This window comes from Thunnus thynnus, chromosome 17, assembly GCF_963924715.1.
Source record: "Thunnus thynnus chromosome 17, fThuThy2.1, whole genome shotgun sequence".
NCBI lineage: Eukaryota > Metazoa > Chordata > Actinopteri > Scombriformes > Scombridae > Thunnus > Thunnus thynnus.
The window spans coordinates 20,482,840-20,495,405 of NC_089533.1; the positions used below are offsets into that span (position 1 = coordinate 20,482,840).

Below are 12,566 nucleotides of genomic sequence, written 5' to 3' on the forward strand. Positions count from 1 at the left end.
TGTTGTGAAATGGAGGGTTTTACTTTCCTATGGTGCGTATTTTTTATGAGCTGGTTCCAGGATTTTTAGACATCTGTTTAAATTTGACTATTTTTAGACCGATTTTCAGCAGTCCAGAATTTTATCTCTGACAGTGTTGAGAAGGTTTTAACAGCATTTAACACCTCAGTTTAAGAAATAAAATGTAGGGAAAATAAAATAGAACAGTTAACTCAATAAATCAAATATGAAAAATCCAAATAATAAAACATGGACCTTCTTATGGCCTTCCTTTCGGTTCCTGGTCATAGTTGTCTGAGGGTGGTGAGGGGCGTAGTGGGACTTAACACCTAAATGTGATAAATAATCAAAAATGATAAATGGCTTCTGGTAATTATGATATTTATTTCTACACGCTGCTCAGCCCAGTCTTTATTAGGCTACATCTGGTTGCAATATATAGTTTTTAATTCTTTATGGAATTACAACAAAATACATATGAAATGTTATTGTTTCCCTCTGATGCATACGGTACCATGCTTACATTTCTCATGGGGTTATTCATGTTAAGGCACGGAGCTGCTTTCCTTAAACACAGGGTTGACACACTTTGCTTTAAATTCTTTTGCTTTTCTAATTTTCCTCGTTACTATTCAGCCACTTTTGGCTGTGTTTGGTTTTGTCAGTCAGAGGATGTGGTAAATGTGTTTCCTGCTAAGAAACACACACACACACATACACACACACACACACACATAGAGAGAAAGAGAGAGAGAGAGAGAGAGAGAGAGAGGAGGGGAAAGCAGAGCTCCAGCGAGAGAGAAGGTTAGCCAGCAGCGAGTGAAGAAAATGGCGATCATGCAGGACGAATGCTTCCCCTCGTAGATGCTGCAAACGCGTTGAAATTTTTTTTTTAGCCTTACAGCCGGCTTTCCTTTCCACTCTGTTGCACTTTATACTTCAATGAGGTGAGGTTGGCTTTTTACTGTGTGTCTCTTTGTTGAGCTAATGCACCATTTCAGGGAACAGGGAGACCCGGGGTGAGAAGTTTAGTTGTTTAGTTTAGCCGTGACTGAGCTAAAGCTAACACCGGGCAAGGCGGCTCGGTTGCATCGCAGTTTGCAGCCCAAGTAGCAGACGCAACAACAGACTAACCAAAGGATAATGTTTGCCTGAAGGTGACAGTCAATTTGAAAAGCATGTTTCACAGGCGACGTTTGCATTTGTAGGCGGGTTAACCCAATTAGTGCTAACTAGTACGAGCATTGGTTAACCTTAGCTCGCCAGCTGTGCGTACATTTCTGTCAAAAGAGATATTTCGTAAGATATTGTTGTTTCCGGTTATTTATTTATCCGCAAGCCATCATTGGTTACGGATTTCATGTGCCGTTGTGTTTATTAATATAGCGTAATTGCTACATTTGAAGTCAAACGGGGTAAGTTAGCGTTAACTAGCCACTTCGTAACGTTAGCTTGTAGCTAGCATTAGCAGTCATGCAAATTTGACGACGCAGGTTGCTTCGGCGGAAACTCATACAACTGATTGTCCGGCGTTTTGGTAACATGCAGAAAGGAGACAATTGTCCAAACATCGATAAATATTCAAAATTGAGTGGTGAACCGCAATATCGATGTAAATTTGGTGGGGGAATTGTTAAAACCCTGCAGGGTTGTATTTCGATTTAACACCCTCTGTCGGCAGAAAGGCTCAACATTAGACCTCCGATATGCTGGTTTTGCAGTCGTATTCGCCTAACTTTTATGCACTGGCCCGACGACGCTGCAAACACGGTCAAGCCATATAACAACTGAATTGCATCGACTGTAACAAGACGCCTTGGTAAGGCTGTTTGTTAGTGTTGGTTGCGCTGGAAAAATACCAGGCTCGAGAGAAGCCATGTTGGTTAAGCTGTAAGTCAGGCAACAGCTGAGATAATGGCCGATCAGGACCCGAGCTGTAACTCTGACCTACACACACACTCTGTTTCTTTATCTGTCACTCTCAGACATACACACACTCTCCATTCACCTTCTAGGTCCTGATCGTGCATTGCCCTGTTATGCAGATCAACCTGCATTTCCACATTGGGTTCTTGAAATACTTCTCATGTTACAGCAATTACTGACGAGTCTCGTAGTGTTTGTGTTTGCTTGTCCTTGCATCGACGGTGTGGGTGAGGTGCATGTCTGTTAACCTGTGCACCATCAAAAATAAACTTGAGGCATTTAATGGGAGTTATGTTTGCAATTTCAGGTATAGCAGAGATGAATCAGGAGCACCAGTCTGTAACCTTGTCACATGTAGTTTTTACAAGGTGTTGTCTAATCGCAGTAAACCAATAAAACTGCATCACACAGACACGAGGTGTGTATTGGTACACAAATTTCATGGTTCGGTATGTAGCTCAGTTGTGGGGTCACGAATTGGCACGTTTTCGGTACAGCAGGGGGAGAAAAAGAAAGGAAGAAAATAATATTTTGGTCCTTCATTTTGAAAAATGTAAACATCCAACAATGGCTCATTGGCCAAAACTATTTCTGAAACAGTTTAGTTGTGCTGCAGTGGAAAAGGAAAACAACCCTTCTGTTTCCTGCAAGGAGTCAGGACACCTGCTGACAGCTGTTTTACGCTGATTTATGGTTGCTCGGAACTGATTGTTACGACGTGTGGTCCTACCATGTCGGAAATCAAATGTTTATAGTTGTTTTGAACAGCTTCATGCAAAGGAGGAGTGAAAAGCAGAGAGGGGAGGAGGACGAGGAGACGTTATATGATTAAATACGGGGATAACGGCGTATATTTTAATAATAATGACAGCAGCAACACTACATGAGCATGGGTAACCAGGGTAACTTGGCTTAGCCAGCGAGCATACATCCATGAGCATGCTACGGCCTAGTGGTGCACTGCCAAAACACTCCGGTTGGAACTCAATTGCTAGAATTATTATTCTGCATATCGGAATAAGTGGATTATTAAACTATTTTGACAGTTATTGTTTGGGTCAGGGAGCATGCTGAACCGAGGAAAGTCGCATACGGAACCGTACATCCTGTACCGAATAGTTTGGGATGAATACACGAACAGTCACACGTCTAACACACACACACGTACGCATGCAGGCAGGCAGGATATGTTTTTCTATTTGTGATTGAGGTGTGTTGTTGTGGTTTTTGATATCTGAGAGATTAAAACTCTTATTTATTCTTTCTCTTTTAGAGATTTGGAATTGGAAGCTGTTGCCACCAAAGAAACTGAAGCATCTTAACAGGTGAGTGTGCCACCACACACACACACACACACACACACACAGACACACACACACACACACAAATTTGTATCTTAAGTGTGTGAGCTAAGGACCAATTTAGATCACATTTCTAGCCACTTCTCTGTGAGTGGTCTGTGTGTGGTGGGTTACCACAGGGCTGTGTGTGTGTGTGTGTGTGTGTGTGTGTGTGTGTGTGTGTGTGTGTGTGTGTGTGTGTGTGTGTGTCAGGGGGACACGGGATGGGCATCTGCTGCTTATGCAAGCACATGCAGTTCCGTTTGAATTGAATTGGAGGGTCTGGGTTGGTCTAGGCCACATTGTGCTGAGTAAGCTCTGCTGTTTTAAAATCGCTAAATGAGAAGCCAGAGTCCTGATGTTTTGTGTGTGGAGAGGTGTTTGTGCAGCTCATTGTTTCCATACAGTTGGTCTACATGCAGCCGCACAAAAGAGCTGTGGAGCACAACTAGTCCATCACCCCGCTCCAATGGCCCTGTTTAATCTGTTTTCTGTTTTTAGATCCTAAATCTGTTCATGAATCTTGTTATCATGTGCAATTTCCTGAATTGTTTTTTTGATTGTGCTGTAATCATAGAGCGCTAGTGCATCAACTCGGTGCTCTTCAACACGTATCATCTCCAACAGCGTCTGTTGTCGTCAGTGTTTGGAAACATCCTTCCATTGAAATGTGAAACAAGTCAAGTGCCTTGTTTTTAATGTTAGTTCAGTCCCATTTCTGTGACATTATTATATTTGTTGCGTTTCATGGTTTAAAAATATTATTTAGCCAATGGCTTTGTGAGGTATTTTATTATGTTGGTTTGTGTGCGTATAGTTTTTAAAGCCAGTTGGTGATGTTTCATATTTTTCTCACATTGGGACATATTTTCCAGCTGTGTGTATGTAGGAGTGACGGCTGCTTAAGTAATATAATGGGAAATTATATTAAGTGAATTACTTGGAATATTTTTTATTCATGTCGCACTTGTAGTTTTATCGCTCTTGATTTTCCCACACTAACATTCAAATGATTTGCCTCTTGGGAATCGTGTTTCATTTGATCTAAAAATAAAAAACACCATGAGCCTAAAATACATTTCTTCCAATTTAACTCCAACATAACATCTGTTACTGCAAAGATTAACTGGAAACTCTGTTTTTGTTCCATGAATAACACCCTGCCAACAGTGCAGTGCTGCTTTAGGCCATCTCAGTTTCATTTCATAGTTTTTGGAAAGTGGTTTCACTTTTATGTTTAAAAAAGAAGTTGGTCCTAAAGTTTACAAATGGCATTTGGTGGATGCTTCTATTTAAGGCAAACCACCGTAACATACATTTAATACATTTATAGCTTTTGTGGCACCAGTGGGAATTGCGTCCTTCGAGGCAAAAAACGAATAAATCCTCAACACTCCTACTCCTACTGAGGCCTTTTAGTCATTCAGAAGAAAAGCTCTAGACTATGAGACAATTTTGAGACACAGACTCACCGTCCAGTTTCTTCACAGATTCTCACACATCCAGGATATTGCTTGTGAACTCATTGCATTGTTATTCTAATACAATGGAAAAATAATGTGTGCAGCTAGATTTGTTATGACCACTGTTGCAATGTTACTACTTTTGGCTTCACGGAACAATGTTCTATCTAGCTTCACTTTCACTTTTGATTTATGTAATAATGTGAAAACCCTTCACAAAAAGTTTATGTAGTGACGTCAGAGCACTCTTAGAGTCTCAAGTTATATCAAACGACTTTCTCATGAAATAGTCAACATTCACATATTCTTATTTGGAATTTAATACTGCAGTGCTGTAAATTCCTAGGCTGTTGCAACGTAGCTACCTTGGAAGGGGATCAAATAGTTGACCATTGCCCCTCGGAGCAGTAAAGCCACACCTGCAGATGGATCATGAGACTGAAAACTAGCAAGGAGCTAAAATTGAGCATTTGATGCTGTTGACCTGTGCAAGCTCAGACAGGATGCAAAGCTCATTTTACACGAGGAAGTTGTTCAGCCATGTGGATGGGAGAAGGCTTTGCATTTTGAGTCAAATTAGTGTAGCTGACATTGGTGAGCTAACAGAAACTTAACAAAACTTTGACCTCAATTCCATTTTCATCCCTGATATAATGGTTTTGGATTTAAACCTGCACAACAAAAGTATCAAATATTTAGATCTAATATTTCAAGGGACTCCCTTCTTTCCACTATTTGCATTTGTATGTTACTTGATGCCAGTTAAGTATGATGGCCATAGGAAATATTTTGATTCATGGCTTGCCCCACCCTCCTCTGCCAGCAGTAAAATTAAACCACCTTTCCAGCCAGAAATATCATATTGCCTTTCTTAACTGACCGTGACCTGAAATGAACCGTCCTGATTTTGACTGCGCTATACAAATGGCTGATTTAATAGAGATAGGCTGGAAATGTCATATCTTTCAATGTCAGCCTCACAAAGCCTTCACTGTAGGGCTGTTTGTGATGAGGAGATAACTTGTTGTCATCCCCTAATTGAGTGATGGCTTTTCTGAACGGGCCTCCAGTGTTAAGCCCTGGTGAGAACATGCTAATGCAAATTGATGCAAATGATGTGGTGTTGTACATGCAAATTAGCCACGCGACTATCCTCTGGCTTTTGTTCTTCAAGGACAGACAAACCCTTGTGAGCGTGCATATGTGGATGCAAGTGTCTATCGGTTATGTTTGGGTGTATGTCTGGTATGTTTGTGAGAAAATGACTACTTCCACAAGGTTACAAATAGAATCGATACTCTCTCCTATAAATTTAAAAGTCCTTGCTGGCTTCACTGCATGAGTCAATACTGGGAGTGAAAAACACTCCTACGGGGTCTTAAGGATGGAGTAGTCTGAAGCCTCAGATGTCTGATCTCTACCTCCTCAGAAACCCAAATATAGTTTGATTATTTTTAAAGTGTTTCAGCTTTATTTGACAGCAGGCAGAAAAGAGTTGACAGAAAAGGCAAGTAGGAGGCAGAGGTAGCTTTAAACTTAACTGAATGTAGCTCATCCCCCAACATTAACAGAGAAAGACGGAGACAAAGTTGAAAGAAATTTAGCCAAAATAATGACTATAGAGATGGAATAATAAGCACTTTTTAAAAATGTGAACCAAAATGCTTTGAGAACATAGTATTCCCCAGTTTACTTTGTTTACCAGGACATTCGGGTAACCCAAATTGTTGAAAAAGTTATTAGTCTAACCTACTGTGCCGCAAAGCTGTGCATAACATCGCTTGTGACCTTTCACAACTATTTTCCTTGTCTTTCATCTGTCAGCTGCTCTTATCCCCCCTCAGCACTCCTTCTCTCTCAAGATGGAAAAACCAAAAGGTATGCGCTTAATAGTGGAATCGACTGTCCAGATTGTTATTTTATCCTCTTTAAACACTACAAAGACCATATTTAGAGACAAGATATTTTTGGAAAGCATCTCCTGTTCATCGGTTTGGCGATGTGTGTGCTACAGTGAAACTGGCTCCTCTCCGTGTTGTCAAATAATGCAGTAGCTTTGCGTGTGTCTTAAGTGATATATGATGGAGTTGTGTCTATAGTGGACAGTATACTTGAGTTGGAAATGAAATTGCCTTTTTCTTGCTGAGCTTGAGTTTCTTGCCAAGTGAGCTTGAAGTAAATGTTTTTGCTTGATGTTGATACGTTAATTAGACATTGGCCAGATGGACCGATGCAAAAATGAACCCATTTAAGCATTTGGACAGAGTATCATTTCATAACTTAAAGGGGACCTATTATATTTTTTCCTTATTTTCAGACATATGTATATAATGTCACAATGTCGGATGCTCATGTTAAAAGTGGCTGATGTGTCAAATAATGAGGTAAACGTATGTAGAAGTAATCCCTGTGAGCAAAAAGCTCAGACTACTCTGAACGCTCGGTTTCCAATGTTTTTTTCTACTCAGCCTGAGCTGACGTCGGCTCATGATGGATTTCTTTATATGGTCAACTGCTCCATGCACAATGCGCAAGTTCTCTGCTTCGCTAACGTTATGGTGTTGCTGCATTATTTCTAATTGATCCGCTGAGCAAATGGCTCCAAATATCTCATTATGTTGTTATTTCGATGGTTTTTTAGCACAGTTAATTCGGTGAGGAACACATTGCACTTCCTGTAAATTCTTCACAATTAAATTTTCCCATTATGTAGTGAATATAAGATAGGTTTATTACAATGCCTCAAGAATATCATAGCAGTGAATATAACTACAATTTTGTCCATGCTAAAGTTAGTGCATCTGGTTCATAAGTACTTGTGGTCCAGCACCCTCCAGGCAAACAAGAAATTATATTACTTGCCTGATTTATTACAGTTGTATATTAACAGACTCATATAAAAACAATAACAGAAAGCACATGGTCAGCGTGTGTACTTATCAACTTTGAGGTAACCTAGATTAGGGAAGAAGTTTTGGTAATCCAGTTTAGCATGTTCCTAAAGCTATAATTTCCTCATGTTTTGAATTATGGCCCACATACAGAATAAAAAGGTAGAATAAGTCAAAATATAACATTTAAAGTACATTTCTCAGGCAGTGAAAAAATAAAAACCAAGATAATAATTTTGAATTATTTGAAATTACTAATTAGGTGACTTGCCAGTCCTGGGCGAGCCAACTTGTGATATGTTTTTTTTTTTTTTCTATGCGAGTCCACCTTCCTGAACCTTGACCCCTGTCCTGACACACTTAGACACATACCTCACCTATAGCCAGGAACTTAAAAGGTGATAGTTAACGTGAGTGCCTACTATGGTTGTATTCAAATCATAAACATCCCTTCATCAAAAAAAAATGCAAGAGACTGAGGTGTCAGCTTGCTGCTACAGGCTCCAATGAGATAATGAAATACAAACCACAAAGTCCAGTTTGATTAACATCCACAAGTCTTATCAGATGCCAACTCTGGAAAGTCTCTTCTTATCTCTCTCCATATTGCTCTGTTAACTTATGCGACCCACAAACACTGAAGTGCGATTTTGTTTGACCAGTGTGGCTAGCTACTCGCTCAAGTCTCATTTGATTGGATGAATTTTTGTCAATGCCCCTGAGAGTAGGATGAGTTGTCAAACATTTGAAACTGTTACAGGAATACTCTTACAGGAATAGAAAAGACAGGCATTTTGATATAAATATACTCTGATACTTTTTTTTTTTTTTTTTTTTTTTTTTTTTTTTATACATATATTTGGCATCTAACAAGAGATAAACAATTAACACAGGGGCACAGGATTAAAACTGGGAAAATGTATTTTTTTATTTCATGGGGAGTTTAAGACATGGCAGATGTATCCCTACCTCAAGATATTTTGTAATTAAAAAATTGCTCAATTGAAAAAAAAAAAAAAAAAAAGGTTTTATTGTGTTCCTAATTGGACAGTTAAGTTAAAAGCTTTCAGGAACAAAAAGTTTTAGTCAAACTTATACAATAATGTGTTTTATAGCAGATATCCTGATATTTGTCAGCTGTTTATATGCAGGGTATACAATTTGGTTTTCTGTGTTTTTGTTTTTTTTCCCCAGTACCATCTGGCACTAGAATAGGATAAAACAAACCATAAAACATATTTGCAATTGAAACTTTGATGTCCCCTATTTCTTGTCTTTCCCTCCCCCTGTTCTGACTGCCTTGTTCTTCTTGATCCCTCCTTTTGCTTTTGGTGACTTGTGGAGCCCCCCCTCCCTCTGTCAGCTGTAGCTGTCGGGGGATGGGCAATTGTCGGCCCATTCATAAACAGATGCTGTCCGTGGTGTGTATGTGTGCACTCCAGGAGGGCCCCCACCATGCTCTGCTGTTGTTGTTGTTGAACCCAGAACCATCTGCTGAAGCACTTGATGGTTGGAAAGGAGTGGGGCTGGGTAGGAGACGAGAGGGGGAAGTGTGGGAACGGAGGGAGGGGGGTGGTGACTGAAGGTGGTAGCAAAAAAAGGACACTGTGTGTGCATTTACAGTTTAATTACAACAGATAAAACCAAACCGCTGATGATTTCAGCTGCTATGTAAACACATAAGAATAGTTAAGGGAAAACATTCAAATAAGTGTCTGACTTAGCCGACTTTTGGTGATCGTATCCAAAAACACATTGTGGCAAATAGCAATGCATGTGGCTAACCCATTCTTCCGACTGCTATCAGAGACTTTTCTCTGGTCAGCATCAGATTTCTGATCATCAGTCTGCAACCGTAGTTCCACAGAAAACACTAAAATACAAATGTCCTGCATGAAATAAAGATGTGCAAGGCCTTTTTCTCTCATATAGATGTCCTGTAGACATACAGAAGGCAGCATAATTTCTGATCACTGCTGCTCAAAGCAATTCAGAGCTACATCTCCCCCATGCATATTTGAATATGTAAAACACCAGGTCACAAAAAGCGTTATAAATCACTGATTATACTTAAAATTTTCATCAGTTTTCTGATTTATTGTCTCAGTTTAGCAAACATTTTAATTGATTTTTATGCAGAACATTTTATCAGCATTGTGTGACGGTGACGTTCAACACCAGTTTTTCTTTGTGTTATTATTTAACTGAAATGTTACCAAATGATTATACATTTAATGTTGCAGTCCTGTCTATATGAGTTGTTTCAGCATCTCTGTACGTCTGTCTGTTTATAGCAAAGGTAAGTGCTGTGCTGTAATCCCATTAACGGATTAGACTGCAGCCCGCAGCTTTCTCCTGCAGGCTAAATGGCACACCCACAGGGCCCAATGCAGCTAAACTTAACACTCACTGAGGGATAGCCACAGTCTGATTACAAACTAATATGACACTGATAGGAAGATTTCTTTTTGGGAGCCAAAAAGAGTAATATTTTACTCACCCTAAAGTAGTGAAAATGTTTTAATACAGATGTTTAAGTGCACCCGTCTTTCTGTTTTGAAATGTTTTCATTTTGTTTCATGTCATTATCAGGCAGTGTAAACTGTTGAAATACAGTTACGTTCAGAATAAGTAATAATTAATGTGAAAGTGCTCTGTCTTTTGAAAACACATTATTAAAGCACAGCACCATAGACTTAAAAAGAAGGGGATTAGATCTGGCCTGTAACCAACAAGGATTTTCATTCTAGATTAATTTGTCACATTTTGTTTTTGATTAATCAAGTGAGTTTGGTCTATAAAACGTCAATCAGATAAAATGCCCACTGCAAGTTCCCTGAGGCCAAGTTGTTTGCTTTGTCCGACTGATGACTCGTGATGGTCCTGTGAATTTGCGAAACATTAAAGACATCACTTGCTGATGTAGGAGCTCCCTGTCTGCCATGACAGTTTTTTGGTTCTGTATAAACTGATATTAGTTTGGATTTCTGCTCCTCGATTTCATTGTGTTGAATTTCAATTTGTAGCAAAAAGAAAACACTCAGTCCCTAAAGTTTGGCTTGGATTAGAGAGAGATTAAAATATCAAAAATCACCCATCATCTTTGGTTCACACATTTTCTTTTCACACGTTGCCATTGTGCCACATTAAACACAAAATGCAATAGCAATTTAAGTGCAAGTAATGATTTCTCCTCCTGTATCATCTGCAGGGAACACACCCACAGAGGGAAGAACAGTGGATGGAAGAGAGAGAGAGACGGAGTGTGTGACGAGGAAGGAGGATAAGAAGATACAGGACTGGACAAAAGGTGAGAGAAGATGTCATGGTATTTGGTCTCGTCTTTTCAGGAGCTGTGGAGAAGTTGAATTTGTCTTTCAAGTGTGAAATTCAACCTTCAATAAATAATTGTTAATTTCGTTTACTGTTAACTAAAGTGGAGTCAATAATTTGGACAACAGAATATTGTAAAATCATTATCTCACTGAATGTTGATAAAAGAAAATATTTTTTCTTAGCCCTAGGTCTGGTTGTTTTTATTGATTTGGCATTGTAAAGGTTGTCTCCCTCTTTGAGGACTTGTTGTCTTTGTGATTTATCAGCAAGTGCTGCTTCTAGGACAACAACTTCACCTTGCACAGAGCTATTTTAATGGCCAGTGTGTTGTTAAAAAAGTAAAGCCCATTTGTCAGTGTTTTCTCAGTGTTAAATTTTGCCAAGCACCAAATACAATTCCGCAGAAAAACCAAGGATATGATTAATATTGAATATCGACCCAGTTCTAGGTAGTAGAAAAAGGATCACAATAAACTTAAAATAGTTTCACAACCCTCAGCGCTGCGGTTATGTGTGGAGAATGAATCTGGCAATACATGATAGCAATTGGCACAGTATAAAATAGCAGAGCATGCTCAACTCCCAGAAGGCTTAAGAAAGTCCACTGACTGCTTGGCTCAAAACATCAACTTGAAAGGGAAAGACCAATACTCCAATTGATTTATAACTATTAAAATTATAAATGTTATACTACATTTTTTTCCCCAACATTTTTGTCGTCCTTGCATGATCTGGGTCTTATCCCTATTTGTCTGCCGCTGTAGTGCAATGTGCTTTGCTCTGGTGACAGTGCTGGTGTACTTTGCCATGTGACGTAGTGCTGTTTTCCATTTGAATTGCTGTTACAGTTTCCATCGAGTCCTGTGTGTACTAGCCTACTACGGTTACAGCTGAAACTACTGTCATGACTGGTGTAGGCTGGAACTCTGATAGCCTCTATCTCTGACCTTGAGTGTGCCTTCATGTTTCAATTGCTCTTTTTCAGTCGTCCTGTTGTGTCTCTGACTCTGTTTCACTCTCTTCCTATATTGTTAGATTTGGTTATGTGTACAAACAGTCAAGTAGTTTAAATCTCTGTAGTACCAGACTGTGAACTGACGCAGCCATTTATTGTCATGGTAGCTCTTCTCCCCAGGTAATGGTTACACAATAACAGGAGTGTAATTATCGTTACTCTGAAAGACTATGTCTATACGTAAAGGTAGCTGGAGTCTACAGGCCAGTTTTTCTCCCAGGTCAGCAGCTCTTTAGCATGCGCCAGTTCAATTATCATTGGTCTCGAATTTAGCAGAAATATGACATAATTCTGTTTTTCATCACACACACCAGTAGAAATGAACCAATTAGTGGATTAACAAAAAACTAACCTGAAACAATTTTGATAATTGATAAATTTTAGATATTTTTTAAAAACAAATATACTCTGGTTCCAGCTTCAGTAATATTAGGATTTTCGACTTGTCTTTCCTATATGATAGTACAATAAATATCTGGATTTACTTTTTCTGACAAAACAAGCAATTTTTGAAGATGTCACTGTGGGATTTGAGAACTTGTGATGGCATTCACCATTTGCTGTCATTTTATAGACCAAACGTTTAATAGATTAA

The 12,566-nt window shown here is 39.2% G+C and overlaps 1 protein-coding gene across 3 annotated transcripts in view; it reads left to right on the top strand.

The window, feature by feature from the left end:
- The first annotated feature begins 763 nt into the window (after nucleotides 1–763).
- Nucleotides 764–12,566, top strand: part of LOC137167996 (trinucleotide repeat-containing gene 6A protein-like) — a 43,576-nt gene continuing 31,773 nt past the window's right edge. For 2 of the 3 annotated variants that reach the window (XM_067570389.1, XM_067570391.1), the window contains exons 1-3: nucleotides 765–947; nucleotides 3,200–3,251; nucleotides 10,832–10,930. The gene's annotated coding sequence lies outside the window, so the exon portion shown is untranslated. Of the gene's footprint in view, nucleotides 948–3,199; nucleotides 3,252–10,831; nucleotides 10,931–12,566 lie in introns of all 3 variants that reach the window. The other variant, XM_067570390.1, reaches the window with a different exon arrangement.